The sequence below is a fragment of the Sminthopsis crassicaudata genome, chromosome 2, assembly GCF_048593235.1.
Source record: "Sminthopsis crassicaudata isolate SCR6 chromosome 2, ASM4859323v1, whole genome shotgun sequence".
NCBI lineage: Eukaryota > Metazoa > Chordata > Mammalia > Dasyuromorphia > Dasyuridae > Sminthopsis > Sminthopsis crassicaudata.
The window spans coordinates 467,443,250-467,457,421 of NC_133618.1; the positions used below are offsets into that span (position 1 = coordinate 467,443,250).

The 14,172-nt window shown below is 33.1% G+C and overlaps 1 protein-coding gene across 3 annotated transcripts in view; it reads right to left on the reverse strand.

Moving 5' to 3' along the window:
- The window catches only part of SCAI (suppressor of cancer cell invasion), a 215,273-nt gene that overhangs the window by 13,163 nt on the left and 187,938 nt on the right, over positions 1-14,172 (reverse strand). The gene's annotated exons all lie outside the window — the stretch shown is intronic.

Sequence of the window (14,172 nt, forward strand, 5' to 3'; positions counted from 1 at the left end):
TTCAGGTAAAGTTAAAAAAAAAAAAAAAGCCAGGGTAGAATCCTTATCTCAGATCATGCAAAAGGAAAAAATGATCTAATAAAAGAGATAAGGAAGGAAATTGTATCTTGCTAAAGGGTAGCATAGATAATGAAGCAATATAAATACTAAACATATATGTACCAAGTAGTATGACATCTAAATTCCTTAAAGAAGAAGTTAAGAGAGGTGAAAGAAGAAAATAGACAGCAAAACTATAACAGTGAGAGATCTCAACCCTGAACTCTCAGAATTTGATAAATTAAACCACAAAATAAATAAGCAAGAAGTTAAAGAGGTAAACAGAATATTAGGAAAGTTAAGTATGATAGATCTTTGGAGAAAACTAAATGGAGACAAAAAGAAATACACTTTCTTCTCAGCAGTTCATGAAACCTATACAAAAATTGGCCATATAGTAAGACATAAAGAACTCAAAAATTAAATGCAGAAAGGCAGAAATAGTAAATGCATTCTTTTCAGAACATGATGCAATAAAAACTACATTCAACAAAAAATTAGGGGAAAATAGATCAAAAAGTAATTGGAAACTAAATAATCTCAACCTAAAGAATGAGTGGGTGAAACAGCAAATCATAGACACAATAATTTAACATACCAATATTTGTGGGATGCACCCAAAGTGATAATAAGGGGAAATTGTATATCTCTAGAGACTTACTTGAATAAAATAGAGAAAGAGAAGATCAATGAATTGGGCTTGTAACTTAAAAAGCTAAAAAAAGAGCAAATTAAAAACCCCTAATCAAACATTAAAGTTGAAATTCTAAAATAAAAAGGAGAAATGAATAAAATTGAAAGCAAAAAAACTATTGAATTAATAAATAAAACTAAGAGTTGCTTTTATGAAAAAACCAACAAAATAGATAAACCTTTGGTAAATTTGATTAGGAAAAGGAAAGAGGAAAATCAAATTGTTAGCTTAGAAATGAAAAGGGAGAACTCTCCACTAATGAAGAGGAAATTAGAGCAATAATTACAGGAGTTACCTTGCCCAATTTTGTGCAAATAAATTTGATAACCTAAATGAAATAGATGACTACCTTCAAAAATATAGGCTCCCCAGATTAACAGAGGAGAAAATGAATTGCTTAAACAGTCTCATTTTAGAAAAAGAAATAGAGCAAGCTATTAATAAACTCCCTAAGAAAAAATCCCTAGGACCACATGGATTTACATGTGAATTCTACCAAACATTTAAAGAACAATTAAATCCAATGTTATATAAACTATTTGAAAAAATAGGGAATAAAGGACTCCTACTAAATTCCTTTTATATCACAGACATGGTACTGATAGCTAAAGTTGAAAGTAAGTTGAAAACAGAGAAAAAAAATTATAGACAAATATCCCTAATGAATATTGATGCAAAAATCTTAAATAAAATATTAGCAAAAAGATTACAGAAAAGCAACCCCAGGATAATACACCATGACCAAGTAGGATTTACTTGGTATAAATCCTACCAGGAATGCAGGGCTGGTTCAATATTAGGAAAACTAATTTACTATATCAATAACCAAATTAACAAAAAACATATGATTATCTCAATAGACGCAGAATATGCATTTGATCAAACCCAACACCCATTCCTAGTAAAAACACTAGAGAGTATAGAAATAAATGGACTTTTCCTTAAAATAGTAGCATCTATTTAAAAACCATCAGCAAGCATCATATGTAATAGGGATAAACTGGAACCATTCCCAAAAAGATCAGGAGTAAAACAAGGTTGCCCACTATCAGCATTACTATTCTTCCCCGCCCCCGCCCCCCAGGCTGGGATTAAGTGACTTGCCCAGGGTCACACAGCTAGGAAGTGTTAAGTGTCTGAGACCAGATTTGAATTCCGGTCCTCCTGAATTCAAGGCTGGTGCTCTATCCACTGCACCACCTAGCTGCGCCAGCATTACTATTCAATATTGTATTAGAAATGTTAGCTTCGGCAATAAGAGATGAGAAAGAGATTGAAGGGATTAGAGTAGATAATGAGGAAACCAAATTCTTACTCTTTGCAGATGATATGATGGTATACTTAGAGAACCCCAGAGATTCTACTAAACAACTATTAGAAATAATCCACAAGCAAAGTTGCAGGATACAAAATAAATCCACAGAAATCATCAGAATTCTTATATATTACTAATAAAATCCAACAGCTAGAGATACAAAGAGAAATTCCATTTAAAATAACTGTCGATAGTATAAAATATTTGGGAATCTATTTTCCAAGAGAAAGCTAGGAACTATATGAGCAAAACTACAAAACACTTTCCACACAAATAAAGTCAGATCTAACCAATTGGAAAAATATTACATGTTCTTAGATAGGTCAAGTGAATATAATAAAGTTGACAATACTACCTAAACTAATCTATTTATTTAGTGCTATACCAATCAGACTCCCAAAAAACTATTTTACTGACCTAGGAAAAATAACAAAATTTATCTGGAAGAACAAAAGGTCAAGAATTTCAAGGGAACTAATGAAAAAGAAATCAAATGAAGATGGCCTAACTGTGCTAGATATAAAACTATATTATAAAGCAGCGATCACCAAAACCATTTGGTACTGGCTAAGAAATAGATTAGTTGATCAGTGGAATAGGTTAGATTCACAGGACAAAATAATCAATAACTATAGCAATCTAGTGTTTGACAAACCCAAAGACCCCAGCTTTTGGGATAAGAATTCACTGTTTGACAAAAATTGCTGGGAAAACTGGAAATTGGCAGAAATTAGGCATTGACCCATACTTAACAATGTACACCAGATAAGGTGAAAATATGTTGATAATCTAGACATAAAGAATGAGATTTTAAACAAATTAGAAGAGCATAGGATAGTTTACCTCTTAGACCTGTGGAGGAGGAAGGAATTTGTGACTAAAGAAGAACTAGAGATCATTACCGATCACAAAATAGATAATTTTGATTATATTAAGTTAAAAAGTATTTATACAAACAAAACTAATGTAGATAAGATTAGAGGGGAAATAATAAACTGGGAAAACATTTTTACAGTCAAAGGTTCTGATAAAGGCCTCATTTCCAAAATATATAGAGAATTGACTCTAATTTATAAGAAATCAAGCCATTTTCCAAAGATATGAGCAGACAATTTTCAGGTGAAGAAATGGAAACTATTTCTAGTCATATGAAAAGGTGCTCTAAATCACTATTGATCAGAGAAATGCAAATTAAGACAACTCTGAGATACCACTACACACCTCTCAGATTGGCAAGGATGACAGGAAAAGATAATGATGAATGTTGGAGAGCATGTGGGAAAACTGGGACACTGATACATTGTTGGTGGAATTGTGAATGCATCTAACTATTTTGGAGAGCAATTTGGAACTATGCTCAAAAAGTTATCAAACTGTGAATACCCTTTGATCCAGCAGTGTTACTACTGGGCTTATATCCCAAAGAGATCTTAAAGAAGGGAAAGGGACCTTTATGTGCAAGAATGTTTGTGGCAGCTCTCTTTGTAGTGGCCAGAAACTGGAAACTGAGTGGATGCCCATCAATTGGAGAATGGCTGAATAAATTGTGGTATATGAATGTTATGAAATATTATTGTTCTGTAAGAAATGACCAGCAGGATGATTTCAGAAAGGCCTGGAGAGACTTACATGATCTGATGCTGAGTGAAATGAGCAGGACCAGGAGATCGTTGTATACTTCAACAATAATATATGATGATCAATTCTGATGGATGTGGCCATCTTCAACAATGAGATGAACCAAACCAGTTCCAACTGTTCAATAATAAAGAGAACCAGCTACACCCAGCGAAAGAACTATGGGAAATGAATGTGGACCACAACACAGCATTTCCACTCCTTCTGTTTTTGTCCACTTGCATTTTTGATTTCCTTCTCAGGTTATTTTTAGCTTATTTCTAAATCTGATTTTTCTTGTGCAGCAAGATAACTGTATAAATATATATTGCATTTAACATATACTTTAACATATTTAAATGTATTGGCCTACCTGCCATCTAGGGGAGGGAGTGGGAGGAACAAGGGGAAAAGCTGGAACAGAAGGTTTTGCAAGGGTCAGTACTAAAAAATTATCTATGCATATGTCTTGTAAATAAAAAGCTATTAAAAAAAAGCCATACTCAAGGATAAAAACATGATTGCAATAAGGTGAATGAGTTTTGCAATATATTTTTGCAAGGACTATAATAGAGATATTCCAACTTCTGGTACATTAATACTTTAAAAGATATGATGTACCTGAACCTGGACCACATTGAAGGCCACTTATTCTACCTAAAGTTAGTCTAATCCTGTCTCCGAATGATACCAGGTTTTTTAGACATTTCAAATGTCAAATAAGTGAAGATAAGATGCAGAATAAATCTTCTGAGGCTATATATAAGGTAAGAAAAATTTAGGCTTAGGAAAAAAACAAATAGATTGTCAAAGAAAGTTTTTCAGATTAAGAAGACAAAATTGCAGAGCCAAGACAATGGAATGACAGGAAAGCAACATAGCGAGCTATTTTCCACAATATTCTAAACATATCTAAAAAAATGACAGAATTCTGATGGGGAAATTCTGAAGAAGTCCCAACAATTCATTGGTGCATCCCAGCTCAACACAGGGAAACAGACATTGAAGTATGCAGACACTAGGGATGAAGTAAGGCCAATAAGACATAACACAAAGTACACTGATACCTAAAGAGAAGATATGCAAGAGAAGATCACAGACTCACACCCTAACCCTAACAGAGACAAGAATGAAACAGCAACTTTTTCATACACTAAAATAAAATGGATCTGGGTTAAAAACCCATAAAATACTGAGAAAGGGATCTGCACAGAGGGATAGCATTTTTGGGTAAGGTCTCCTACCCAGAGGAGAAAGTTGAGAAATAAGTTTCAAGTAGTATGGATCAAATTCAAGGCTGAGTTGAGCCTTATGTCTCATATCTAGCCATAACTGTACAAGAATAACAAAACAGGAATTCTTTTTTTATATTTTGTCTTGTTTTGTTTTTTTGCTGAGGCAATTGGGGTTAAGTGACTTGCCCAGGGTCATACAGCTAGGAAGTATTAAGTGTCTGAAGCTACATTTGAATTTAGATCTTCCAGGCTTCAGGGCTGGTGCTTTATCCCCTGCGCCACCTAGCTGCCTCCCTACCACCACCACTTTTTTTAAAAAAGCTTTTCATTTTTAAAACTTATGCCCGGATAATTTGACAACATTGATACTTGCATAGCCTTGTGTTTCACATTTTCTCCTCCTTCCCCTCATCCCCTCCCCTAGATAGCAAGCAATCCAATATATATTACACATGTTAAAATATATGTTAAATCCAATATGTATAAACATATTTATATATTTTCTTGCTGCACAAGAAAAATCAAATCAAAACAGAAAAAAATGATAAAGAAAAAAAATATAAGCAAACAACAAAATGAGTAAAACAATATGTTGTGATCCACACTCAGTTCCCACAGTCCTCTCTCTGGGTGTAGAAGGCTCTCTCCCATCACAAGAGCACTGGAAATGACATCAATCATCTCATTGTTAAGAAGAGCTACATCCATCAGAATTAATCTTCGTATAATAATATAATACATACATGTATAATCGTGTACAATGATCTCTTTGTTCTACTCACTCCACTTAGAATCAGTTCATGTAGGTCTCTCTAGGCTTTCTCAAATCATCTGCTGGTCATTTCTTACAGAACAATAACATTCCAGAACATTTTATACACCATAATTTATTCAGCATTTCTCCAACTGATGGCTATCCATTCAATTTCCAGTTTCTTGTCATTACAAAAAGGGCTGCCACAAAAATTTTTGCACATGTGGGTCCCTTTCCTTCCTTTAAGATCTCTTTGGGATATACACCCAGAAGAAACACTGCTAAATTAAAGGGTATTCATAGTTTGATAACTCTTTGGTCATAGTTCCAAATTGCTCTCCAGAATGGCTAGATCATGCCCTCCAACATTCACTATTATCTTTTCCTGTCATCTTAGCCAATCTGACAGGTGTGTAATGGTACCTCAGAGTTGTCTTAATTTGCATTTCTCTAATCAATAGTGATTTAGAGCATCTTCTCATATGACTAGAAATAGTTTCAATTCCTTTATCTGAAAATTGTTCATATCCTTTGACCATTTATCAACTGGAGAATGGCTTAAAGTCTTATACATTTGAGTCATTTTTCTACATATTTTAAAAATTAGACCTTTATTAGAACCCTTAAATGCAAAAATGATTTCCCAATTTATTGTTTCCTTTCTGATCTTGTCTGAATTAGTTTTGTTTATACAAAAACTTTTTTGCTTAACATAATCATAACCTCATTCAATTATGAGGTCCAGTTCTTCTTTGGATATAAATATAAATTCCTTCCTTCTCTACAAATATGAGAGGCAAATATCCTATGTTCTTCGAATTTGCTTATAATATTACTCTTTATGTCTAAATCATGAACCCATTTAAATCTTATCTTGGTATGTGGTGTTAGGTGTGGGTCAAGCCCCAATTTCTACCACAATAATTTTCAATTTTCTCAGCAGTTTTTGTCAAATAGCAAGTTCTTATCCCCAAAACTGGGGATTGGTTAAAGATTAGATTGCTATAGTTATTGACTATTTTGTCCTGTGAACCTAACCTATTCCACTGATAAAACACTCTATTTTTTAGCTAGTACCAAATGGTTTTGATGACTGCTGCTTTATAATATAGTTTTAGGTCTTGCATTGCAAAGCCACCTTCTTTGATAGTTTTTTTCATTAATTCCTTTGAAATTCTTGTCCTTTTGTTCTTTCAGATGAACTTTGTTATTATTTTTTCTAGATCTGTAAAATAATTTCTTGGGAGTTTGACTGATACAGCACTAAATAAGTATATTAATTTAGGTAGTATTGTCATCTTTATTATATTTGTTCAGCCTACCCCTAGGCACTTGATATTTTTCCAACTGATTAGATTTGACTTTGTGTGGAAAGTGTTTTATAGTTCTGTTCATACAGTTTTTGACTTTCCCTTGGCAGACAGATTCATAAATATTTTATCCGATCAACAGTTATTTTGAATGGAATTTCTGTTTGTATCCCTTGTTGCTGGACTTTGTTGGTAATATATAAAAATGCTGATTATTTACATGGATTTATTTTGTGCCCTGCCACTTTGCTAAAGTTGTGAATTGTTTCTAGTAGCTTAAGATTCATCATATTATCTGCAAAGAGTGATAATTTGGTTTCCTCATGACTTACTCTAATTCCTTTAATCCTTTTCTTCTCTTATTACCAAAACTAACATTTCTAATACAACATTGAATAGTAATGTGATGGTGGGCAGCCTTGTTTCACTTCTGATCTTACTGGAAATGATTCTAGTTTATTCCCATCACATATAATGCTTGATGATGATTTTAAATAGATGCTATTGATCATTTTATGGAAAAGTCCATTTTTTCCTATACTCTCTAGTGTTTTTAATAGAAATAGATGTTGGGATTTTATCAAATGCCTTTTCTGCATCTACTGAGATAATCATATGATTTCTGTAGTTTCGTTATTGATGTAGTCAGTTATTCTTTTTTTTTTTTTTTTTTTTTTTTTTTGAGGCTGGGGTTAAGTGACTTGCTCACACAGCTAGGAAGTATTAAGAGTCTGAGACCAGATTTGAACTCGCGTCCTCCTGAATTCAAGGCTGGTGCTCTATCCACTGCACCACCTAGCTGTCCCCTGTAGTCAGTTATTCTAATAGTTTTCCTAATATTGAATCAGCCCTGCATTCCTGGTCATACTTGGTCATGGTATATTAGCCTGGGGATGATTTTCTGTAATCTTTTTGCTAATATTTTATTTAAGATTTTTGCATCAATATTCATTAGGGAAATTGGTCTAAATTTTCTTTCTCTGTTTTCACCCTACCTGGTGTAGCTATTAGCACCACATCTGTGTCATAAAAGGAATTTGCCAGGACTCCTTCTTTCCCTATTTTTTCAAATAGTTCAGATAGTATTAGAATTAATTGTTCTTTGAATGTTTGGTAGAATTCACATGTAAATCCATCTAGCCCTGGAGATTTTTCTTAGGGAGTTGATTAATAGCTTGTTTTATTTCTTTTTCTAAAATGGGACTATTTAAATAATTTATTTCCTCTTCTATTAACCTGAACAATCTATATTTTTGTAAATATTCCTTCATTTCATTCAGATTATCAAATTTATTAACATATAATTGGGCAAAATAACTCCTAATTATTGTTCTAATGTCTTCTTCATTGGTGGAAAGTTCTCCCTTTTCATTTTTTAAACTAACAATTTGATTTTCTTCTTTCCTTTTTCTAATCAAATTTACCAAAGGTTTATCTATTTTGTTGTTTTTTTTCATAAAACCAACTCTTAGTTTTATTTATTAATTCAATAGTTTTCTTATTTTCAATTTTATTTTATTATTGTTATTATTATTATTATTTTTGCTGAGGCAATTGTGATTAAGTAACTTGCCCAGGGTCACAAAGCTAGGAAGTATTAAGTGTCTGAGGTCATATTTGAACTCAAATCTTCCTGACTTCAGGGATGGTGCTCTATCCACTACACACCTAGATGCCCCCTTATTTTCAATTTTATTAATCTCCCATTTTATTTTCAGAATTTCAAATTTGGTATTTAATTGAGGGTCTTTAATTTGTTCTTTTCCTAGCTTTTTTAGTTGTAAGCCCAATTCAATGATCTTCTCTTTCTCTGTTTTATGCAAGACAGCATCTAGAGATATAAAATTTTCCCTTATAACTGCTTTGACTGATTCCACAAATTTTGGCATGTTGTCTTATCATTGTCATTTTCTTGGATGAAGTTGTTGATTGTGTCTATGATTTTTTGCTTCACCAATTCATTCTTTAGGATTAGATTATTTAATTTCCAATTAATTTTTGGTTTATTTTCTCCTAGCCTTATATTGCATGTGATTTTTATTGCATCATGATCTGAAAAAAATGCATTTACTATTTTTGCTTTTCTACCTTTGATTTTGAGGTTTTTCTGCCCTAATATATGGTCACTTTTTGTATAGGTTCCACAAACTACTGAGAAGAAAGTGTACTCCTTTGTGTCTCCATTTAGTTTTTTTCCAAAGATCTATCATACCAAACTTTTCTAACATTTTGTTTACCTCCTTAAAACTTCTTGCTTATTTATTTTGTGGTTCAATTTATCTAGTTCTGAGAGAGTAAGGTTGAAATCACCCACTAGTTTTGCTGTCTATTGCTTCTTGCATCTTTCAACTTTTTCTCTATGAATGTGGATGCTATACCATTTGGTGCATATATTAGTATTGCTTCATTATCTATGGTACCCTTTAGTAAAATAGTTTCCTTCCTTATCTCTTTTAATCAGATCTTTGCTTTTACTGATGAAATCAGGACTGCTACCCCTGCTTTTTTAACTTCACCTGAAGCATAATGAATTCTGCTCCAGCCCTTTACCTTCACTCTATATGTATCACTATGCTAAAGATGTGTTTCTTGTTAAAAACATTGTAGGATTCTGGCTTTTAATTCGGTCTGCTATCCCCGGCTTCCATTTTATTGGAAAGTTCATCCCATTCACATTCACAGTTAAAATAACTAATTCTTTATTTCCTGCCATCTTATTTACCCTAAAATATGCTTTTTTTTTTTTTCCTTTCTCCCTTCCCTCCTTCCCAGTATTTTCCTTTTGATGACCACCTCCCTCAAACAGCCCTCCCTCTTTTTTACGCCTTTCCCCTAAAACTTCTGTTTTCTCTTCCATTAGCCTTCCTCTTTCCTTTTCCTTTCCCTGCCACTTCCCTATAAATTGAGACAAGTTTCTCTGTGAAACTAATGTCTGATATTCTCTCTTTGAGCCAAACCTGATGAGAATAAGATTCACACAATGCTCATCCTTCTTCCTTTCTTTCAATTATAATAAGTTTTCTTTGCCTCTTTGTGTGATGTAATTTTCCTTATTTTACCTCCTTTTTCCTCTTTTTCCAATATGATCCCCTTTCTACTTCTAGGTTCTCTTTCATATTATCATAATAAAATCAAATTATACCTGCATTCTTTAAGTGTACCCATAACAGAAATATCGTTCTCAAGAGTTCTTTCCTTTTTACCTTTTTATGTTTCTTTCAAGTTCTGTGTTTGGAGATGAAATTTTTTGTTCACTTATGGTATTTTCATTAGAAATAGGTGAAATTCACCTGTATCATTGAATGTCCATCTTCTTCCCTAAAAGCTGAATAGCTTATTCTTGGCTGTAATCCAAGTTCCTTTGCCTTTCAGAATATCAGATTCCAGGCCCTTGGATTCTTTAAGGTGGAAGCTGTTAGGTCTTGGGTGAGCCTAATTGTGGCTCCTTAGTATTTAAATTGCTTCTTTTTGGCTGCTTGCAATCTTTTTTCCTTGCTGCCATAGTTCTGAAATTTAGCCACAATATTCCTTGGGGATTTAATTTTGGGGTCTCTTTCACAGGAGGTGATCAGTAAATTCTTTCAATGGCTAGTTTAACTTTCTGATTCTAAAATATCAGGCCAGTTTTCCTTTATGATTTCCTGTAAGATAATGTCGAGGTTCTTTTTTTCATCATGGCTTTCAGGAGGTCCAATAATCCTTAGACTGTCTCTTCCAAATCTATTTTCCACGTCAGTTGTTTTTCCTAAGAGATATTTCATGTTTTCTTTTATTTTTTCATTTTTTTGTTTTTGTTTCACTGATTCTTGAAGTCATTCACTTACGCTTATTCAATTCTAACTTTTAGTATATTATTTTCTTAAGCTACTTTTTTTAGTTCCTTTTGTAATTGGCCAATTGAATTTTTTTGTCCATTGCATTTTTTTTCCACTTCACAAATTTTGTTTTTCAATGAATTGGTATCTTACTCATATCTATTTTGTAGGGCATTATATGATTTTTCCATTTCTTCTTGCAATGATCTCATTTCCTTTTCCCATTTTTCTTCTAACTCTTAAAATCTTTTTGCAATCTTCCAAGAAAACCTTGTGAAATGGGGATCAGCACATATCTTCATTTGGGGCTTCATCTAGAATTGATTTGCCTTTAGGAACTTCAGAATTTGAAGTCTGTTTCTCTTTCTCTTTCATTTTTTTTTTTTTTTTAAAGACTTGAGGTCTGCTCATTGCAAAGGAGCAACAGCTGCTTTAGTTTGTCCTGGGACAGTTCTGTTGATTGAATTCTGGTGCTGGGTAATCACAGCTATGTTCTGTGTTCTTCTGGGCTTCATTGGTTTACAATTTGTGTTTTATAGCAAATCTGCCAAACCACCTGCTTACAACCAGAACAGAGTAGCCTACGAAGCTCACAGAAGATTCCTAGGTGTGGCGAACCTACAATGCTCTGGCTCCCCACTCCAGGTTATTCCTGTGCTGCAATCTCGGTCCCCCTGCCCATTTGAAACAGACCTGTCCTGAAATTCTTCCAAGGTATCTTCTGGGAATGTGTTGTATTCCAGATACGTGTGGGTTCTTTGACTCCAGAACCAGTACAGAGGCTTAATCTGATGTTGGTTTGAGAGAAGGTCAGAGGAGGTCACAGAGAGTCGTGTCTGCTCTCCACCATATTGGCTCCCTAGTCCAAGACAGATATTCCTAATCAAAAAGGAACCTTCAATTCTGCCACTGTGAGCCAAAAGAGTTTTTCAGCTGGCTGGCAGAGGCTGAATCCAGCGGTAGTCTATTCTGGATCAGATTCAGGTCAGAAACCAACAGAACTCAAACAGGGTTGAGCAGGGGGAAAGGCAACAATCTGACTTTGTCCTTGATCACACACACTTTGGGAGCATTGAAACACTGCAGAATCCCAGCTTATTGCTAAAATCCTAGAATAACAAAACACTCAATAACCTAGAATGCAACAAGACCAGCACAGACCTTCCCTCCAAAAGTGCCACAGTCCAACTCTAATATTAATCCAAAGGCACAAAAAAGACTGAAAGAATGAACAAACAATAAAAAAAGCATATTCCCATAAAGAACTATTATGGTGGCAGAGATACTCAGGACACAAACCTAGAAGAAGAAAGTGACTTCAAAACTCTACAAGCAAAGCCTTGGGAAAAAAAAATAGCTTGGGTAGAAATTCAATTAGAATTCTAGAAAGTGGTGATGAAAGTGTTAAAAGAAAAACTGAAAAACTGTTTTTATAAATTAAATTAAAGCACTTGAAGAAAAAAAGAAATGAAAGGTGTAGAGGAAAGAATTGGAAAGGTAATATAGCTTGGCACAAGCAGTACAAAACCTTACCTAAAAAACAAATTCCATGAAAACTAGAATGGACTAAATAGAAGTCAAAAGACTTCATGAGACAACATGAAATATTAATACAAAATTTTAAAAATTAAAAAAAGAAAATGTAAGTTATCTCAAAGCAAACAGATTGGAAAGCAGATTGAGATAAAAAAATTTAATAATCATTTGACTGTAATGAATACTATGAACAAAAAAAGAACCTAAATATTCAGTTTCAAGAAATCTTTAAAAACAAAACAAAACTGAAGAATCAGAGAAAAAACTGGAAATAGAAAGAATCCACTAATCACCTAAAGAAATCCCTAAATGAAAACCCCCATGAACATCATAACTGAAATTCAGTTTCTAGCTCACAGAAAAAAGATAGTAAAAAGTCAGAAAAAATTCAAGGACAGAAAACCATGGTCAAGATCACAAAATACTTAGCAGATAACCTCATTATAAAGAAGAAGTGAACTCAGAATTACAACACTATAACTTTAGAAGGCAAAGAATATGGCCTTATAACCAAGAAGAACTTAGCTGGCAAAACTTGAGTATAAAGTTATTCCTTTCACATCATGGCTTTCCTCATCAAGGTTTGAACACATCACAGATCAACATAAGAAATTAAATGGGAATTTTGAGGAAGTTCTGTGGAAGTTGCAGATAACATGAAGACCAGCAGACTAGATAGAAAAAGTTGAGAAATTCAGAAATGCATAAAATATATGTATGGTAGTATATATTATCAACCCAAACTTTACAATAAAACACTGTAAACAGCCAATAAAAGAAAAAAAATTCAGACTTTTCCTCTAATACAAATGGGGCACTATGTTCCCAATCCTCATGCTGTGCAAGGGATAACTGTAATAAAGACAGGGAAGAGTGGATCTTTATTGAAATAGAAGACTGCCAAGAAATTCTGATGAAAATAATCAGAGCAGTAGAGAAAATGCGAAGCTTAAATAATGGAGCAAGGAGAAACAAGAAGAAACTGCTTATATTCAAATATGAGGATATGATACATGTGTTCTCCCAAAACCCTATCATCATCAGGGGTGATGGAGAGAATCCATTTGGTTCTGACAGTGTTATATACTGATGATCTTAAGAAATAAATGGAAATTGAGGGGAAAAGAATATTTGTAGGGGAAGGAGAAGGTTAAAAAAAGGTTAGGGAAAATTATCTATATAAAAAAAGGAGAGGGTGAACCTTACTCTTATCTGAACTATTTGAGGAAAAAAAAGGAATCTACACACATAATTGAGTACAGAAATAAGTTTTACTCAACAGAGAAATACAAAGGAAAGGGGAGAAGAAGGGGAGGGATAATTTGAGTGAAAGCATATTAAGGAATCAATTCTAAGAAAAACAAATTCCAAGGATATTTTAAAATATTTTCAGCTCCTTTTGAAGTGGGAAATAATGCAAATCTGACAAGTTGCCCATAAACTGGAGATTTGATGAATAAGTAGCAGTATATAAATATAATGGAATACTATTATAATGAATTTTTATCAGCATAATAATCAAACATGATTGACAAAACATACTATCTACATCCTGATAAAGAGATACAGAATGCAGAATTAGACAAATATTTTTGGAATATGGTAAATATATAAATTTGCTTTGAGTATTCATGTGTGTAATGGATTTTATTTTTCTTGAAAGAAAAGGCAGATTTTGACTGATTAAAATATATTAAAAAAAAGTTTTAGTAATACCCAAAGTAGAACTACTGGTTATTTAAAATATATACATATACATACATACATATATGCATACACACACATGAATTAAATATATCAAAGTAATGGAAATTTAGATATATCTCCTAGTATCATAATTATTTATATATAGTAACT